General features: G+C 32.3%; 1 protein-coding gene across 5 annotated transcripts in view; it reads left to right on the forward strand.

Moving 5' to 3' along the window:
* Positions 1 to 20,621, forward strand: part of LOC129907124 (ecdysone receptor) — a 493,732-nt gene that overhangs the window by 165,029 nt on the left and 308,082 nt on the right. The window contains exon 1 of one of the 5 annotated variants that reach the window (XM_055983196.1): positions 15,153 to 17,769. The exons of 3 other annotated variants lie outside the window; for them this stretch is intronic. The gene's annotated coding sequence lies outside the window, so the exon portion shown is untranslated. Of the gene's footprint in view, positions 1 to 15,152; positions 17,770 to 20,621 lie in introns of those variants that run through there. One more of the 5 variants, XM_055983199.1, reaches the window with a different exon arrangement.

Below are 20,621 nucleotides of genomic sequence, written 5' to 3' on the forward strand. Positions count from 1 at the left end.
ATCCGCATTTATTTGAGCATCTGCAAAAATCAATGCGTTTTTAATGCGGATGCAAACAAGTTACGATGAAAAAGAAATCGCCTGAAGTAGGCGAATGGCGCGTGTCAATTAGACTCACACCGGAGACTGAGGAAAAGATTAAATAAGACATTATGATGATAACAGACTCTGAGAATGACCTTTTCAGTATGTTTTATAGCCAATCCCAAAGGTGCTAAGACGATGAGAATGATAAATTCCCAGGAAAAGTATGAGGAACAACCAGAACTAGGGACATCAAGTTTCATAAGAATGACCTGCCTGAAGAACGACCTCACTATTTTGTTATATTTGGCAAGTGTGGAGAGTCAGAAAATGCTATAAAATGGTAGCACGGACACTGTCCTCAAAAAGTGTTCATCGAGAAGGCTTTAAAAATTTATAACCGATATCACGACGATTTGACACTCTATTACTTATACTTATACTTATACTTATACTTATACTTATACTTATACTTATACTTATACTTATACTTATACTTATACTTATACTTATACTTATACTTATACTTATACTTATACTTATACTTATACTTATACTTATACTTATACTTATACTTATACTTATACTTATACTTATACTTATACTTATACTTATACTTATACTTATACTTATACTTATACTTATACTTATACTTATACTTATACTTATACTTATACTTATACTTATACTTATACTTATACTTATACTTATACTTATACTTATACTTATACTTATACTTATACTTATACTTATACTTATACTTATACTTATACTTATACTTATACTTATACTTATACTTATACTTATACTTATACTTATACTTATACTTATACTTATACTTATACTTATACTTATACTTATACTTATACTTATACTTATACTTATACTTATACTTATACTTATACTTATACTTATACTTATACTTATACTTATACTTATACTTATACTTATACTTATACTTATACTTATACTTATACTTATACTTATACTTATACTTATACTTATACTTATACTTATACTTATACTTATACTTATACTTATACTTATACTTATACTTATACTTATACTTATACTTATACTTATACTTATACTTATACTTATACTTATACTTATACTTATACTTATACTTATACTTATACTTATACTTATACTTATACTTATACTTATACTTATACTTATACTTATACTTATACTTATACTTATACTTATACTTATACTTATACTTATACTTATACTTATACTTATACTTATACTTATACTTATACTTATACTTATACTTATACTTATACTTATACTTATACTTATACTTATACTTATACTTATACTTATACTTATACTTATACTTATACTTATACTTATACTTATACTTATACTTATACTTATACTTATACTTATACTTATACTTATACTTATACTTATACTTATACTTATACTTATACTTATACTTATACTTATACTTATACTTATACTTATACTTATACTTATACTTATACTTATACTTATACTTATACTTATACTTATACTTATACTTATACTTATACTTATACTTATACTTATACTTATACTTATACTTATACTTATACTTATACTTATACTTATACTTATACTTATACTTATACTTATACTTATACTTATACTTATACTTATACTTATACTTATACTTATACTTATACTTATACTTATACTTATACTTATACTTATACTTATACTTATACTTGTGTAGATCAGAATCAAAACCCATTATATCCACTTTTCAAAAAAAATGACTTAGGTATGAGGTTTTGTTTCTATTATTCAAATACATACGTTGCGCCCAAGTTTGAGTCTCTAATTACATTTTTTGGAACAGAAATCAGACCACAAAGTTAGAGGTTAATTTCAAAACCCATTTTATCCACTTGAGTTTTTGTTTCAAAACCCATTATATCCAAACAATTTTATTCGCATCAAAATCCATTATATCCATTCAAAATATTATTTCTAAAATAAATTTGAAATTCAAAAACCATTTTATCCTTGGGATGAGATTAGATGGGAATATCCGAATATTTATACGGATTTTTGAAAAAAAAAATGTTCGGCATTTAGGATTGAATTTATTTGTTCAAGAAAGTAGGCGTAGTTAAAAAAAAGGAAATAAAGTTTTCTCGTTTTTAATTGAGTTTTTTTAATGCCATATTTTCATATTTTGGTCTGAAATTCAGAGGTGATTCTCAAAATCCATTCTATCCATATTTGTTTTGGGTATAACTCTAAAACTAAAACCCTCAGATCACGATTTCTGGACTTAAACTGTAGGGAATCCTAATTGAATCAATCCTGCATTTAAAAAAGTACTAAAAAATGTTTCGTTTACGAGATACAAGTTTTTCTCGATTTACTCGAAATCAAAAAAAGTGGATAAAATGGGTTTTGATTCTGATCCACACACTTATACTTATACTTATACTTATACTTATACTTATACTTATACTTATACTTATACTTATACTTATACTTATACTTATACTTATACTTATACTTATACTTATACTTATACTTATACTTATACTTATACTTATACTTATACTTATACTTATACTTATACTTATACTTATACTTATACTTATACTTATACTTATACTTATACTTATACTTATACTTATACTTATACTTATACTTATACTTATACTTATACTTATACTTATACTTATACTTATACTTATACTTATACTTATACTTATACTTATACTTATACTTATACTTATACTTATACTTATACTTATACTTATACTTATACTTATACTTATACTTATACTTATACTTATACTTATACTTATACTTATACTTATACTTATACTTATACTTATACTTATACTTATACTTATACTTATACTTATACTTATACTTATACTTATACTTATACTTATACTTATACTTATACTTATACTTATACTTATACTTATACTTATACTTATACTTATACTTATACTTATACTTATACTTATACTTATACTTATACTTATACTTATACTTATACTTATACTTATACTTATACTTATACTTATACTTATACTTATACTTATACTTATACTTATACTTATACTTATACTTATACTTATACTTATACTTATACTTATACTTATACTTATACTTATACTTATACTTATACTTATACTTATACTTATACTTATACTTATACTTATACTTATACTTATACTTATACTTATACTTATACTTATACTTATACTTATACTTATACTTATACTTATACTTATACTTATACTTATACTTATACTTATACTTATACTTATACTTATACTTATACTTATACTTATACTTATACTTATACTTATACTTATACTTATACTTATACTTATACTTATACTTATACTTATACTTATACTTATACTTATACTTATACTTATACTTATACTTATACTTATACTTATACTTATACTTATACTTATACTTATACTTATACTTATACTTATACTTATACTTATACTTATACTTATACTTATACTTATACTTATACTTATACTTATACTTATACTTATACTTATACTTATACTTATACTTATACTTATACTTATACTTATACTTATACTTATACTTATACTTATACTTATACTTATACTTATACTTATACTTATACTTATACTTATACTTATACTTATACTTATACTTATACTTATACTTATACTTATACTTATACTTATACTTATACTTATACTTATACTTATACTTATACTTATACTTATACTTATACTTATACTTATACTTATACTTATACTTATACTTATACTTATACTTATACTTATACTTATACTTATACTTATACTTATACTTATACTTATACTTATACTTATACTTATACTTATACTTATACTTATACTTATACTTATACTTATACTTATACTTATACTTATACTTATACTTATACTTATACTTATACTTATACTTATACTTATACTTATACTTATACTTATACTTATACTTATACTTATACTTATACTTATACTTATACTTATACTTATACTTATACTTATACTTATACTTATACTTATACTTATACTTATACTTATACTTATACTTATACTTATACTTATACTTATACTTATACTTATACTTATACTTATACTTATACTTATACTTATACTTATACTTATACTTATAAATATCAGAACATGCAGTAACAACATCAATAAGGTTAGGTTAGGTAGCAGTGGTTGTCAGGCAAGTTACCCGACACACTTAGACCCTTATGGATCCATTGTGATACCACAAAAGACTAGCAAGTTGGAACTCACTAGCCGAACCACTCGGAGCTTCTTATGAATGAAGATAGACTTTTAACATCCGTTTTCACTAGATCGCTAGTGTATTCATAGAAGAATTCTCCTAGATGGAGTTTTCTTCTACTAGAGAGAGCAGGGCAGGTGCACAGAAGATGTTGAACAGTTTCCTCTTCTTCTTCATCCATGCAACTTCTGCAGAAATCGTTAGAGAACATGCCCATTCTTTTTGCGTGTCTACCTATTAAACAGTGTCCTGTAAGAACACCTATGGTAGAGCTTATATGCATTCTGTTTAAATTCAACAAACACTTTGAACGTTTCAAGTCTATACAAGGCCATATTTGTTTAGTAGCTATACTCTGTCCGATAAAAATTGGCAGTACAGGGAAGATAGTGCATTTGCATCTCACTCTGCTTCACGCCTTCTGGATATGTCTATCACATAAAAAAGCTCACACAGCGATGCCGTATTATCCGAAACAAATGTTTCGAAAAGGTACCAGCGTTACCATTTTATCGGTAAAATTTCACAAAAACGAAAAAAAAATTAATTTTTCGTTTAACACCAAAATAACAAAACAAAAAATTCACTCATTTAAAACACAGCCCGACCCCAAGCAAGGGTAAACTATTTTTCCTGTTGAAATGTTAAAATGCATGTCAAAATGTTGACATTAACTGTTTTCCTTCATACACAAAATAAAAAACAAACAGCCACCAACACCACGACAACACATAATGCTTTTTTTCATTTTAAAAGCTTGAAAAATCATTAATCCTGAAAGCTCTTTCAGAAAAATAATAGAAAAAGGAGTAGTTTATGAAGGAAGTTTACCAATGGTAACTCTTATGTATTGTAAATACTTTTAATAAAAAAGTTTTATCATTGAGTTTCATTCTGCCACAGATCGTGTGGCAGATCGGTCATAGGGGGGTGTACTTCGCTTAGTAAGGAAATTACAACAACAATGCCATGGCGCGTCTGTGGTTTTCTTGTGTGTTTCAGGGGCATATTTTTCGTGAATTGCTTTTTGGCAGTCGTTAGGTCCCACTGATTTTGAAAAAGCTCTCCCATAAGGCCTGTACTGCCAATTTTTATCGGACAGAGTATAGGCAAGTATTACTCTGAGTCCATCTGAGGTTGGTTTTCTTTAAAGCGTCCTGCCTTAGCATAAGTTTACATGTAGCGATAGGTGTTCCTTTATTGTTCCTTTCTGGTTTTAGAGGAGTGATTGTTCCTTGGTTGGCAAGTTCGTCTGCCTGCAATTGCCTGGAATATCACTATGTCCCGGCACCCATACGAGGTGAATGTTAAACTGCTCAGACATCTCCCTTAGAGATACAGTCGAGGACCGTGATTGAATTTGTACTGACAGAGGCAAGAGATTTAATAGCTGCTTGGCTGTCCGAGAAGATCCGAATATCCGTGTTGTATGTTACGTTTTCTCTGAGCCAAGAAAGAACCTCCTCAATCGCCAGAATTTCTGCTTGGAACACGCTACATTGGTTTGGTAGGCGGAAGAAAAGACTGAGATCAGTTTTTCCGAGAATATACCACTTCCTACACCTTCGTTGGTTTTTGAACCGTCAGTGTAGAAGTGTAAAGAGTCATTGTCCAGAGTGCTAAGGTCCTCCCATTCAGTTCTGGAGGGAATAGAGTTCTGGAAATTATTATGGAACACCAATTGAGGCGTGGTATAGTCTAAACGATCCGGAATGAATCCGAAGTTGTTTAGAATGTTAGTGTGGCCAATATGATTACTGGTCCACTGAAGAGTCGCTTTTAGACGAGTAGCTGAGCTTGCTGCTACTTGTTTGCTGAAAATGTCTAGGGGTGTGAGATTTAGTAGTATGTCGCGTCGAGGGCATCAGAAGGGGTTGACCTTAGCGCACCGCTTATGCACATACTAGCTGACCTTTGGACTTTGATGAGCTTGTTTAAGTTTATCGCTTTGTCCAGTGCAGTCCACCAAACTACCATCCCGGCCTATATGTATAGCCAGTGTGCAATGTTAGGAGAAAAGCCCCATTTGCCACCAATGGCTTTTTTACATGAAAAGAGTGTTTTCTTCACCCTTTCTTCAATATTGAGCTTCCAGGTAAGTTTTTTATCAAAAATGTATAAGTGTTACATCGTTAATTATAGGAAGTTTGAAGTCTGGAATCTTGTATTTCCTCGTGAAGAGGACAAGTTCCGTTTTGTGGGCATTAATATCCAATCCACATCCTCTAGCCCAGTGAATTAGCTTGTTTAAAGCTGTTTGTAGCAGTTCTGCAAGTGTCATCCGCGTAGGCTATAACCTTAAAATCTTCTCCTTCTAGGTCTAGCAGCAGTTCGTTGACTACCAAGTTCCATAGGAGATGTGATAAGACCCCTCCCTGAAAAGGGGTCTTATCACCACACTGTGTGATGAGCATTAGCATCACTACAAATTAGGAGATCTACTTTTTAGCTCGCTGCTGCTGCGATCATTCGCCCAAGTGTCTCTCCCGGAGGCGGCCCACAATCATGGCCTAGATAAGCGGACGTAATCCAATACCTTCCATTGGCGGTCTGTTAGCGGTTGTGACAGGCATGGAAAAGTCGATACAATTGTATCGAATTCGATACAAATGAGTTTGCTCGAGTACAAAAATATAATTCGTTTAAATTCGATACAATTATTTTGCATCAATCTAAGATTTAAAAAAAGAGGAAACCGAAAGTTTAAAAAAAACGAGAGATCTATTTGTTTAAGTTTTAATTGAATTCCAGATTTTTTGAATTAAAATAAATGTTGCAATTTGAGTGTAGTGATTTGTTTTTTTGAAAATATTTATAAAACTGATCAAGTTGTTCTATTTTTCGACATTCATCAGCAAATATTGAAAATGTTGTTTGAATCTGAGACTTATCAAGTCGAAATGCAAAAACTGAATTCACTATCTTATAAATTCAGAAAAAAAAACGAAAACAATTTTCAAAGTATGTAAAGCATTAAGCCCGGAGTCCTGCAGACTTTTAAATGGAATAGTCATGTTAGTGTAGATTAAAGTTCGTGAACTTCAAAGAAAACACGTTTGTCTTTATGCTGGAAATGTGTTCACATTATATCTTTTTAAAAAGTTGTGGTAATTACCGAGTATTTCAAGTCTGTAAAACTAATTTTAAGTTCAAAAGTGAGTCATTACATAAAAACAACAATTATTGCACTTTTAATTTAGGTCTCCACGATTTTTGCATTTTTTTTTTTTTCAATTTTTTTAATACATAGTGTTTTGTGAATAAGTACTTTTCCCCATATTTATCTATACCGCAATTAAATAAAAATTTCAATTTTACGCAGAAAATGTATCTTAATGGAAAATTTAAGAGTTTTTGCAAATGAAACATTTTGATTAAATTTTATTTTATTAATTACTCGCGTGAAAAATATATTTCAATACAATTATACCCATTTTAGTACAATACAAATGAAATTTTCGGTACAATTGAAAAATTTCATTTTCCATCCCTGGGTTGTGATATCACGATCGCTGTAATTAGGTAGTAAAAATATTGTTAGTGTTTTCTTTGCTAGTATGCAGGATCTAGGCTCACCTTTATCCGTCACATACAGCAGAGAATAATCTTTCGTCCCGAGGCCTCTCACCAAGGATTTTACAATCAATATCAATAAAGAAGCAGCAAATTTTCACAAAGTAAAAAGAACCTGTGCATCGTGATGACAACGTTTCGTATCTAAACAGTCTTATCTCGAAAGAATTATCAATCAAAAGAAATAATGACTGGATAAAAACGCAAAACCATTCTGGAACATTGTGATAATTATAAAAAACAAACACAGACAGGTTTCTAAAAACAGATACAAACGTTTATTATTCGGATGTGGAAAAGACAAATGCCCTTGCTCTAAGTTTTTCGCAAAACCATACTGTCTCACAAAACCTTGGTGATGTGGCGACAAATAATTTAGTAGATGCTTCAATTGATAATTTTAATTAAATAGTTGTTACATCGCCCAACAATTTTCCCGCAACACAAGGTGAAGTTTCATCAATTGTTCGCGAATTAAAAATTAGAAAAACTGGTAGTCTTGACCAAATAAAATATCTTTATTTAAAAAAGTTTATTTAAAGAAGTTACCAAGAGTAGGAATAGCGTTTCCTACTTTCGTGTTAAATGCCTCCCTTAAATTGCTTGGAAGGTAGATAAAGTTATTCCAATTTTAAAAGCAGGAAAGCCAGCTGTGAGGGCTGAAAATTACAGGCCGATAAGTTTACTCAGTAATATTAGCAAAATATACGAAAGACTTTTAAAAGAAAAAATGCTCAAAATCATATCAGATAATAGATTATATCTTGACGAGCAATTCGGGTTTGGGCTATGTCATAGCACCTCCCATCAAGTGCTCCGAATTTGCACACTTGTTAAAAGTAATCGCGTGGAAGGAAGGTTTACTGGAAAGCTTTCGATTCTGTTTCGTACAATGCCATGGTTTATAAAATGTTTTTATTAAATTTTCCGATTTATTTATGTAAAATTGTAGAAAGTTTTCTGTTAAGTAGATGTTTTAAAGTGCATGTCAATATGGTGTATTTAAAAAAGAAAAAGAAAAGCTTGTTATCTTCCAAGCAACCAACTTCATATCTTAGCGAAAACTGTTCCTTGGGAGGACCAAGTAAAATATCTAGGTATCCATTTGGATTCCAAATTTACATTTAATCAGCACATAACTCAAACAATACAAAAAAGTCAAAATTGCCACTAAAATGTTCAAAAAACCGGTTTTTACCCTAACTCCAGATTTTGGGGGTATACAAATTTAACAAAGCTAGAATTTTTTCAATGGGTGAAGGTTCAAAAAACCGTTTTTAGCCCCTAACTCCAGATTTTGGGGGTGTTATAGACTTTTTAAATACCGTTTCGTTATCTCTACAAAATGTGATAGGTCTCCGCTCGCGTAAATTTTTTTTTAATCTAACCATTTGAAAGATATTTGAGGTCAAAGTTAAACAAAAATATAAAAACTTTTTTTACTTTTCAAAATTTTCTACTTCACTGAAAAGTCATTATTATTAAATTAGTAAGATGGATTATTGTAAGGGCTTAAATGTTCTACAAAAAAGTCCTTAGCATCAAATTGGTTGCTTTAACCGTTTAGAAGATATTCGCATCCAAACCAATGTCCACTGATTTCAATAGTTTTCTTATGGTCCCTATGCATTGCGACTTGGATGCGAATATAAATATAAATCGCAAATTCCGTACCAAAGTAATGAGTATTCAACACTTTGGCTGCTTGATAATGGAATCGCTCAAAGATCTCCAATTTCGGTTAAACTGTTCATAACAGCAGTTAACACAGTCAGTACGATAACATTAACTTGACAAAAGAAGCTTTAATAAAATTTTTTTACAAAATAACAGAATGGGCTGAGACATCGGGTGCAAAAATCTCAACGCAAAAAAGCCACCAACTCCATCAGCAGGGTTCATTCCAAGTGAACTTGAAATGAGGTACATACGTGCGATCACTTTAGCAATACTCGATGGTCTTCCAATTTTCGGGAACTGCCGAAAAACTAAGCTATGTAAACTTAAAGCCCCATATTCTTCAGCACTCAGAACTGCACTACACTGAGGGAAAAAACGCAACTTAAAATGTAATATGTTCAACGTTGATTGAATGTTGAAAAAATTAACATGAAACATTTTTTAATTAAAACCGAATTTTTTTTATTTTTGTGGGACTTCAGCTTTTGTTGCATTTAATCACCCTTATTTCCAACAGTGAGATAGCACGTTGCTAAAGCATTCGCCTACTTCAGCGATATTTTGATGACTGGAAGTTGAAAATCAACTTTCAGAAATCAGAAACGATTCTATTTAGGACTTCCTTAGCTAAGGCCTCAAGGGATACGCGAAGGAACTGACGGAAGCTGACGATTGCTGCTGAGTAAAAGTGTAGTAAAGTACCTTGGCATCTGACTCTATCAATATCTATATTCAAAAGACATACCTATGGATGATGCTCTAGCCGGGGCGAGGGGAGCCTTTCCCCTGACGAAACGGCTGTTTTATAGCATTCGTTATGACACCAGGGTTAAGGTGATTTGCTACATGATGATTGTCTATAGATGCCCTGTGTGGTTCAACGTTGCTCCATCTCAAATGGGAAAGATTCGGGTCTTTGAAAGGCAGTGTCTTAGACGTTGCCTTGGTCTGCACAGAACACCAGAATCTGATTACACGCATTGCTATCCCAACGAGGTTCTATACAATGGGCCAGCATAAATAGAATTGATGTTTTGAAGCTTGTTCGTAGCCACCTTGCAAGAGCGATGGCCTCTTCAAATAGCTAAATTTTTGGGGCTCACTACCCTAACGAAGAATACTTCAAGAGTGTGTGCTTAAGCGGTTTTGTCTTTGTTGCCTTGGCCGTCTTACATTGTTTTAGGTGTTTAGTAGGGACAGTCGAGGTGGCACAAAAAAAATAAAAATACAAAACATTAAAAAAATATAAAATGGCTTGTTGTGGCATTCCTAGTTTTTAAGTAGTTTTAAGAAGTTTCAAGTAGTTTAAGTACTTTAAGTAGTTTTTATTAGTTTGCAAGTATTAAAATAAACAAAAAATTATCAAAATCCAAGATTTTTTATGAATTATTTCTTGGAAAAAATAAAAACTTGTAATACTATTTGAATTAAATTAGCTTTAAGGTCGAAAGGCATTAGTATTAAGAAAAATGAAGTATAACTTAGGCTGCCCATATAGGGCCAGTAAGTTAGTTGTGAGTAATTGATAAGTTTGTTTTTATGAATTTTTGAATCCAAGATTTTTTATGAATTATTTCTTGGAAAAAATAAAAACTTGTAATATTATTTGAATTAAATCAGCTTTAAGGTCGAAAGGCATTAGTATAGGGCCCGTAAGTTAGTTGTGAGTAATTGATAAGTGGGTTTTTATGAATTTTTGTCTAGCTTAATGATAGTTTTAAGATGATGAAAAATAACCTAGTAATTCAAGAGTTGTAGGTTCGATCCCCTGCGGCTGCCAATTTTTTCTTTTTTTTTTTTGTATAAATGCAAAAGCGTCTTTCACTCACAGTGAAACGTTAAACCAAACCCAAATTTGAACACGTTATCCAAATTTCAAACGATCTGGAACTTGAACCTAATTAAAATAAAACCAGGGACCAAATCATCGCTTCCCTTCACGAAACCTCAAGTGTCCGAAAGACAATTACGTGATAAGTTAAACAAGCACAGCCATTGGGATGACGGCATACGTTAGCAAAAAGAACGTAATTTTTGGTATCTGCATAAGTTATATTGTGTGGCAAATTTGACCTCCTCCACTCTTATGTGAGGATGGCCGAGTGGTTTAAAGCGCCTGACGCAAGAAGCAATGTTCCCTTCAGAAAAGATATGGGAGCGTAAAATCGCGTGGGTTCGAGTCCCACTTTTTTTTTTATTTTTTATATACTACATTTTACGTTTTATTAAATTTTTTGCTGAGCAGCTCTAATCACGTCTTTTTGATTTTAAAATCTAACTTTTTACTTTCCATATTATTCTAATTCGAGGAATTCTTTTTCGTTAAATCAATGGTCTGCAATGGGGGTGCTAGTGTTTTAAGATACCCAGAAGGAGATGGGAAACTTCTGACGCCATACTGGTTTGCTTACAAGCTCTGATTGATACTTTTGGCTTAGTATGCGTGAAAAGTTTCGTGTCGAAAAAAAAATTGGGGTTTTAATGAAAACCAACATTACGATGATGGAGAATTCCAAAAAAGTGGGTCTCGCAATTCCGTCCGTGCGTCTGTGCGTCTGTACGTCCATCTGTACACATTTCCACAGCCTAAACGGGTGGACGGATTTTCTACAAATTTGGTACAGATGGTTTTTATGGAATTTGCAGACGTAATATTTCAAGCATTTGCATTTTTAGTTTTTCTCAAAAAAGTCAAAAAAGTGTACCTCCCATACAAATTTTTCAAAATTTTGCCCTAAATGTCGGCTCTTCCCCAACATCAACAAAATTTCTTTAAATTTATGTAGAGGCAGCTTTAAAATCTACAAGTAAACTAACATAATAGTGTTTTAAACTGCAAGAGCAAGTACGTGCGACCCCAGTCGTGCATTTTATTTTCTTTACTATTTTACCCACTTTTTGCAAAAAATTATATATCTCTTTTTAAAAACCTTTCGTTTTTAGTCAAAACAGTAAAAAAGTCGATTTATCGCGAAATATTATTTTTGTTCCGCAAGATTCGTGATCTACCACAGCGTGCGACACGGTTGATACTGGTCTAGTTAATACCGATACAGGATAGCTAAAAAGATGATTTTTCGATTTGTTTTACACACCACACTATTGCGTACTGCTGTCGCACTTAAATACGGTAATATTTGATGTGTGCGCACAGATTTTGTGCCAGGTGCAGGGACTGTAAAGTAAATTCAAAACTTTTGAATTTTGTGTGTCGGTGCTTCGAACTTCGATCGTTGCGTTTCTTCATAAAGCTTCTTATTCATTATGCGTGTCATCCGCGCGCATCATGTTTATGCGCGGCAAATTTGACAGTTCGAAACGTGTAACCAATAGTTGTCTACTGCGGCAGCCGCCCGCGGCAGTCGACAGTTAGCAGTTTGGCACATTGATTTTAAGTTTCGCGAAAGAACCAGTTTCGCGAAAGAACATCGAGCAGCAGCTACCTTTACCAAATAATCAAGAAAAATAAAACATCCAAAAAGGTAAAACATACCATTTTCAAAAACTGCTTAACAGTTTGACATTTTTCCGCGCATTAAAAATCCATTTCGAATGGATCATCGCGCGGCATGTTCGAGATGCCGCACGGTTGTCCAAAATGACTTATCTCGTTGCAAAAATCATAACTTTTGAACGGATTGAGTTAGCGGTACAATTTTTTTTTTTATTTGAAGGACATTTCTAGGGCTGTTATACCAATGAATTTCAATAAAATTATTTCACAGGGTGTTTCGGAATCATCGGCCAAAAACAGATTTTCTTTAAAAAAAAAGTTTAAATTAAAATTGGTATGCCATTTTGTAGAAATCACTAATCCACATTTAAAAACAAAATTTCAAAAAAATACAATGTCCCGTTTTCGAAAATTTTATTTTTCAAAAAAAAATTTCAAAATTTTTTTAAAAATCCAAAAATTATTTTTTTTGAAATTTTATTTTTGGCTTATATTTGAGTTATATAAGTGCTTCTTCACAAAAAGTTTCGTTGAAATCGAATAAGCCGTTTTGGAGAATATCGGATTTGAAAAAAAAACGGTTTTATGGCAGGTACCGTAAAAAATCCATTCGGTTCCATTCATTAAGCCGAATAGGGTATGTGTACCAATCAATTGTTGATTCAAAATAAAAATATTTAGCTGCGCATGCTTGCGCACTGCCGAGATTTTGTACTTTGAAAAAAAATGAAGGCAGAAGGAACAGATTTTCTTTAAAAAAAATGTTTAAATTAAAATTGGTATATCATTTTGTAGAAATCACTAATCCACATCTAAAAACAAAATTTCAAAAAAATACAATGTCCCGTTTTCGAAAATTTTATTTTTCAAAAAAAAATTTCAAAATTTTTTTAAAAATCCAAAAATTATTTTTTTTGAAATTTTATTTTTGGCTTATATTTGAGTTATATAAGTGCTTCTTCAAAAACAGTTTCGTTGAAATCGAATAAGCCGTTTCGGAGAATATCGGATTTAAAAAAAACCGTTCTATGGCAGGTACCGTTAATAATGATTTTCCAAAAAAATTTTTTTCATTAGAAGATAGACCTTGTTTTCAAACTTACATTTGAATTTTTTAAACAAAATCGTTGGAGCCGTTTTTGAGCAATTACAGCTTTACTGAAATTGGTGTATGACAAGTACCGTTATTTTTGGCCCAAAAAAATTAATTCCAAAAACACCTCTGGAGGGTCTCCAAAAAATGCTACATACCAAATTTGAAGTCAATCGGTCCATCCGTTTAGGATGTAGATCCTTATACAGACAGACAGACAGACGGACTTCCGGGACCAACTTTTTTGGCATTCTCTATAATCGTAATATCATGGAAAAGTGTAATCTGAACTTTTTTTAGATGTGAATTAGTGATTTCTACAAAATGGCATACCAATTTTAATTTAAATATTTTTTTTTTTAAGAAAATCGGTTTTCGGCCGATGATTCCTAAACACCCTGTAAAACAATTTTCTTGAAATTCATTGGTGTAACAGCCCTGGAAATTTCCTTCAAATTAAAAAAAAAACTGTACCGCTACCTCAATCCGTTCAAAAGTTATGATTTTTGCAACGAGATAAGTCATTTTGGACAACAGTGTGCCGCTCATGGCAACCAGGTATTCATACTGCGTGGCTGCCGCGCAGCACAATGTTCGTTGGCTTGCCGCGCATAAAGCGGCCCATAGACACAACACTTGTGTGCACACCGGTGTACTGAAAACGGTGTTGCATCTCGCCACACCAAATTGTACACACAAGAAATCTCAAAGAGGAAAAATCAGCAGTATTCGCAATCACGAATCGACATTTTACAGAAAAAACTTCCGACGCTCCGCACTCAACAACATAGTAATTGTGTGCGCGCCCCATAAACATCACACCGATTGAGACATCGACACAAAAAAATCAAAATCTTTTGATTTTACTCGCTCCGTGTCTGACACCGAAAATTGGTGTTCAATCCAGCCCACACACAGCACACATTTCCGCACACCGACACAAGTGTGCACACAAGTGTGGTGTCTATGGGCCGCTTAATGAATACACGGCTTATGTTGTGAATGGGAAATTTTTAAAATTAAAATTGAAAAAAGGATAGCAAACGGAAAAAAGAAAAAGGGTTGGTTACCTAATGTATTTTCATTGCTTGCAGTTTTTCACTAAGAAAACTTTTTGTCAGATTTTTCTTTCTTTGGAAGAATTTTCTTTTCGACGTTGCAAGAACTCTTGCAACAGCATTGAGGTAGGCACCTTCGCCGCTATCGAAGACGTTATCGCTAATGGTTGGTATAGCTTACCATCAGTTTATAAGTGTGCACTTAGCTACTACTTTCGATTTCATGATCTATTTTTACTTTTTAAAATTAGATTTACTGTTGAACAAACATGATTTCTGTTTGCTTTGTTAGTAGGTATGCACCTACCTACTCGTATCTATTTCTCGTTTTTATTCTTTGCACACCCCTATTTATCTCTTGTCAAGGAGGGAGCTACAAATGTATATAATTATATTCATTTAGAATGGTCTCTTCTCTGCATGCTTGCATATTACTAAAGTGAACTATTCTTTGGCATATTAGACAAGAAAAAAAATCTGAAGCTTTTCCAGTGTACCCTACCTTTCTTATTGACCTTTTGATGATGCGCCCTAAAATCTGAAAAAAAAAACAGAATTCCCTAGAATATCGATGCAAACAAAATGCTGAACAGTACACTTCCCCTCAAATTGCATGGTAACCAAACAGAGTCAAACATAAAAAAATAGAAACATATGTACTTATTGCTAAATATACATAGGTAGGTAGGTACCTATAAGTTCTTTCGAAGTTAAATTGAGACAAAAAAAATAAACCCAAGTAGAAATTCAAATAAAAGTTTCGTTTTTTAACATTCAGTTGTGTATTCTACTATTTTTATATCTTTTTGTTCTCAAGTGAGATGCGAGCTACGACTTCCCCGAACTCCACTTCTTTGCATATCTAAAGTTTGTCTGTCGTTGCGCATATACCTACAGAGCAGGCCAGCAATGCTTTTTTCGCTTGTTCTCTGCTCATGTCTGCGGCCGTATGCCATATCATATCGAAACAGAAACGAAACAGAAACACCATTGGAGAATGCACCGCAGAGTACAATACCAAAGAAAAAGCTTTTCAGTACCACTTGCGAATTGGTCGACGAGTAAACAATTTCGCGCCCGCTGTTAAAAAGAATAAACCTACCTAACCTTATATGAACGAGACAAGTTTTGATTAAAAAAACTCATAAATCTCATTAAATAAAATCGGCTAGAATCGAAGAATGTAATAAATGCATTTCACAGATACAAATATTAAACCGGTCAAACTTGCAATATTTACAAACAAAAAATAATACAAAATCTTTAGAAAGAGAATATAAATATAAATAAAAAAAATTATTCCCACTCTCCTATGTACTGCTGCTCATTAGAATTCGGATTCAGTTGCATTCACCGCGAATTTTGAGAAACTGTAAGAGAGAAGAGCTCTATTCTGTATTCTGAACAGGAATGGATTTTTGTATTCTTTCTTTTTTATTTGCTTTGTACTTCTTGTGACCGACGTTGCGGACGAAACCGCATAGGCTTATACATAGTTTGTATAGATATTTGTATTTCGTAGATATATTTTATTTTTTGCTATTGCAAAATTTACATCTCTCTCTCTATGGTAAGCTTTGGATGATTATGGGGCAGAAACTCGCTCTCTCGCCTGCAATGTCTTTTTTCTTTTTTCGGTTCAAGAATAAAACGGATTTTTCCTTGGTTATTATCGCCGCGTTTAATAGGACACACGAGGAGCAGACAAAATTTCCAGCTATTGAAAGTGTATTTTGACAGATCGGTCGTCTGTCCATAATAAAACTAAAACTAAAACATTATAATTCAGTAAAAATAGCACAATTAACATTTCTTTTGCCCTGTAAAATATTATAATTGCGTTTATTTGAAGAATCTGGTTGATACCTATGTACACTGCTATGTATCGTATATAAATGTGCGTTTTGTTGCACTGAGGCAGACGCTGCACTGATGCAGACGCAGATTTGTGCCCCAATTTAGAAAATACTGCAATTTTCAACAAAAAAAATAAAAAAAATAAATAAATAACATAATGTACGGAATTAAGTGCATCTGAATAAACTCAGTTCGGTTTGATCTTTTGTTTAGTTTCAAAACGTTCTCGAACACTAACCATCGACCTATTATATTGTGAAATGATGATTTAGTTTTAATAAAACAAAAAAAAGTAAACCATCTTTATTTTCCTCTACTAAAACAGAAACATTGAATGAGTACTGTGCTACTATGTGTGAACGGGTTTTTTATATTATGACACAGGTCAGTGTCGCGTAGTCTATGTATGCATATTTTTCCTCAAACCACCACCAACACATCTATATGAATATTTTTTCTTCAGTCATTTTGATTGTGTGAAGTGAATTCAGGCCTTCATTTGAAAAAAAGATTTTAAAAATATTGTAATGATCACTAGGGAGAGAAAAGCAAAGTAACCTATCTCTAGCCCGAACTTCAAGCTAAGCTATAACCAAACAACAGCAGCAACAATAAAAATACTTGCAGAGTTTGAGATATTATTATGTCTGCACACTATTCACACTAATGCAGTGCGATGAAAAGACATATGCGCTTTGGAATGTATTAGTGGAAGCAGCGTGAATGATGTTCATGTTCAGTGAAAAGTGAGTCTATATTCCTCTGTCTATCACATAGATATTTATATGTGCAATTGTAACTGGTGCATGCAGATTTTCAAATGCAAGTAAAAGTATTATTTGTGTGTGATGTTTAACTTTGGCAATATAGACAGAATTAATACACGTGCAAAAGATAAAATGATATAGGTACACTATTTATGTAAAGTGTGAGAAACGAACTTATTTAACAACTTTTTTTTTGCAAAAAAAAAAGAGCACCGACTGACCGTTTTTCTGTGGTCTAGGTACCTATCTTTACCTACCTAATTCTGTTGACTCGGTTGCGGTTATTGTAGACAGTACAAAGAGTGGAAGCAATTGAGAAGAAAGAACAAAATCTTAACATCACATAAGACGAGTAGGTACATACAGATTGAAAGAAGAATCTTGCACCAACCCATAGTCATTGCCAACTGTTTGATGTTGTGGAATATAATATGTAGGTACGAAAGCAACCATCTTGCAAAAACAAAAATGAAGTAAAGTAAATTGAACCAACACTCGTATTCAACTTGACCCAGTCAATTTTACATGGATTCACACACATAAAACAATACTAAGATGTAAATAACATATAAAGGCCAGCGCGACATTTTTGTTAGGTGTAAGTGAACATACCTACTATAAGGGCAAGGTACGGATTCGTAATAAATTTTCGATTTTTAATCCGACAGCAATTGCTGGTTGCTGCTTTGGATGACATATCGCCTCACATCAGTCATACGAGAGAGTATGAGCCTCACCAACAATCAAATTTAAAGCTCACTTAAATATTTAACTAAATTCCACATATTTAACCATACCAGTTATCAATTTAGGCCGTGTGTGAATTGGGTTAAATATTTAACCTCTGTTAAATTTTTGACACTATTGAGGTGAATAAAACAATTTTCAGCCGTATGGCTTATTTTTTAATATTTTTCTCTGCCTAACCTAACATTAACCTAAATTTAACCGGGTTCAAGAGCCCATTAAATTTTTAACAGGTGAAAATTTTGTATTCACCTCAATAGTGTCAAAAATTACACAGAGGTTAAATATTTAATCCAATTCACGTACGGCCTCAGTAGTCAAATTAAAGGCTATTTTTAGTTGGGAAACTCAACTTTAAAATTTAACCGAGCGTTAGTCGACTATTAAATTTGCTATGTGTATGTAGAATTTAGTTAAATATTTAAGAGGGTCTTAAATTTGATTATTGGTAAGGCCCCATGTGTAATGCTATCCACATATCGTCCCCTTTCTGCGTTAACCGAGTGACTGCGTTAACTTTCTGCTTTGACCACTTAACTATACACAAATAACACCGGCACACAAAAAAAAAAGTGTCATGAACCAGAAACCAGACCTATCTTTCTATATGTTTTGGGCACGCTGAATCCGAATTTGAAGTCCGTTTGGCACCATCACCCTCCAGTTTTGAGCTGTGAGTGCATTTTGTTTGAATTTTTATGACTTTTTTGGAGTTTTTTGCATTTTTCTCAAAACTGAAGGGTGACCGGGCAAAACGGACTTGAAAATCGGATTCAGCGGTCCCAAAAACATATAGAAAGATAGGTCTGCTTCCTGGTACATGAAACTTTTTTTTTTGTGTGCCGGGTATGACAGCGACATGTCGCGACAGTGCTAGCACACAAAAAAAAAAGTTGTATGAACCAGAAACCAGACCTATCTTTCTATATGTTTTTGGGACCGCTGAATCCGAATTTCAAGTCCGTTTTGCCCGGTCACCCTCCAGTTTTGAGAAAAGTGTAAAAAAGACCCCAAAAACTACCTTTTTTTTTTAGTTTTTTGCATATTACTCAAAACTGGAGGGTGACAGGGCCAAACGGACTTGAAATTCGGATTCAGCGGGTCCAAAAACATATAGAAAGATAGGTCTGGTTTCTGGTTCATGATTTTTTTTTTTTTGTGTGCCGGTGTAATCATCTGCTACTTTTTGCCAATTTGAGTTTTATAGAGATTTTTATAAAAAGTTTTATTTAAAATGCTGGTTGGTTCTCAAATGTTATTTGAATTGATTCTAAAAGTACAGATGAAACGAATAATTTATCAATTACCTACATATATCAAGTAATTCTAGAGAAAGGTCAAGAAAAAATAAACAAAAAATGTCTTAAGCTGCGGAGGACACAAGCACAGTTTATCTTTCAACAGCTTTGGTTTGTGAAATACTTAGAGACGATATCATCAAAGCAGTAACAGACGCTATTCCTGTAAGAATTAAAAGGATCCAATCATATTAGAGAAGCAAACGCATAAGTCCTTTTGGATCTCTTCTTATTTAGCCTTCTTGTTAAGCTATTAACCTTGCAAAAAAAAACAGTTCCATACCAAGCTGAAATCATTGAAACATCTGCAAAAGCCGCGTCTTTCTACTTAAATCATACTTATATAATATATATCATATACAGGGTGGCTGACGAATATCGCTTCGCTACATTGAAAAACTCAAATAACTTTTTTTTCAGTGTATGGATTTCATTTTTTCTTTTATTCATGTTAAAGCTCATTAAATTGTATTTAATATAGCCTAATAAGTTTAAAAAAAAAAGGGATTTTAAATGCCTCCCCTTCTCATTGATACATGTGAGGCGCCTTAAAAAAAGTTGTTCATGGGAGATATGGGACAGGAATAACCGCAAATGTTTCTCGAATATATTGTTTTAGTTCATTCAAGTTTGTTGTTTTTGCTTTAAGGCCTTCCTGTTTACAATAACCTCACAAGAAAAAGTCGGATGCAGTAAGGTCAAGCGATTTTGGGGCCAACGGAATGGTATGATCCTGGATATGAGCTTATCGGGAAATTTTCATAGCAATTCTGCCAAAACATTATC

This window comes from Episyrphus balteatus, chromosome 1 (genome assembly GCF_945859705.1).
Source record: "Episyrphus balteatus chromosome 1, idEpiBalt1.1, whole genome shotgun sequence".
NCBI classification, from domain to species: domain Eukaryota; kingdom Metazoa; phylum Arthropoda; class Insecta; order Diptera; family Syrphidae; genus Episyrphus; species Episyrphus balteatus.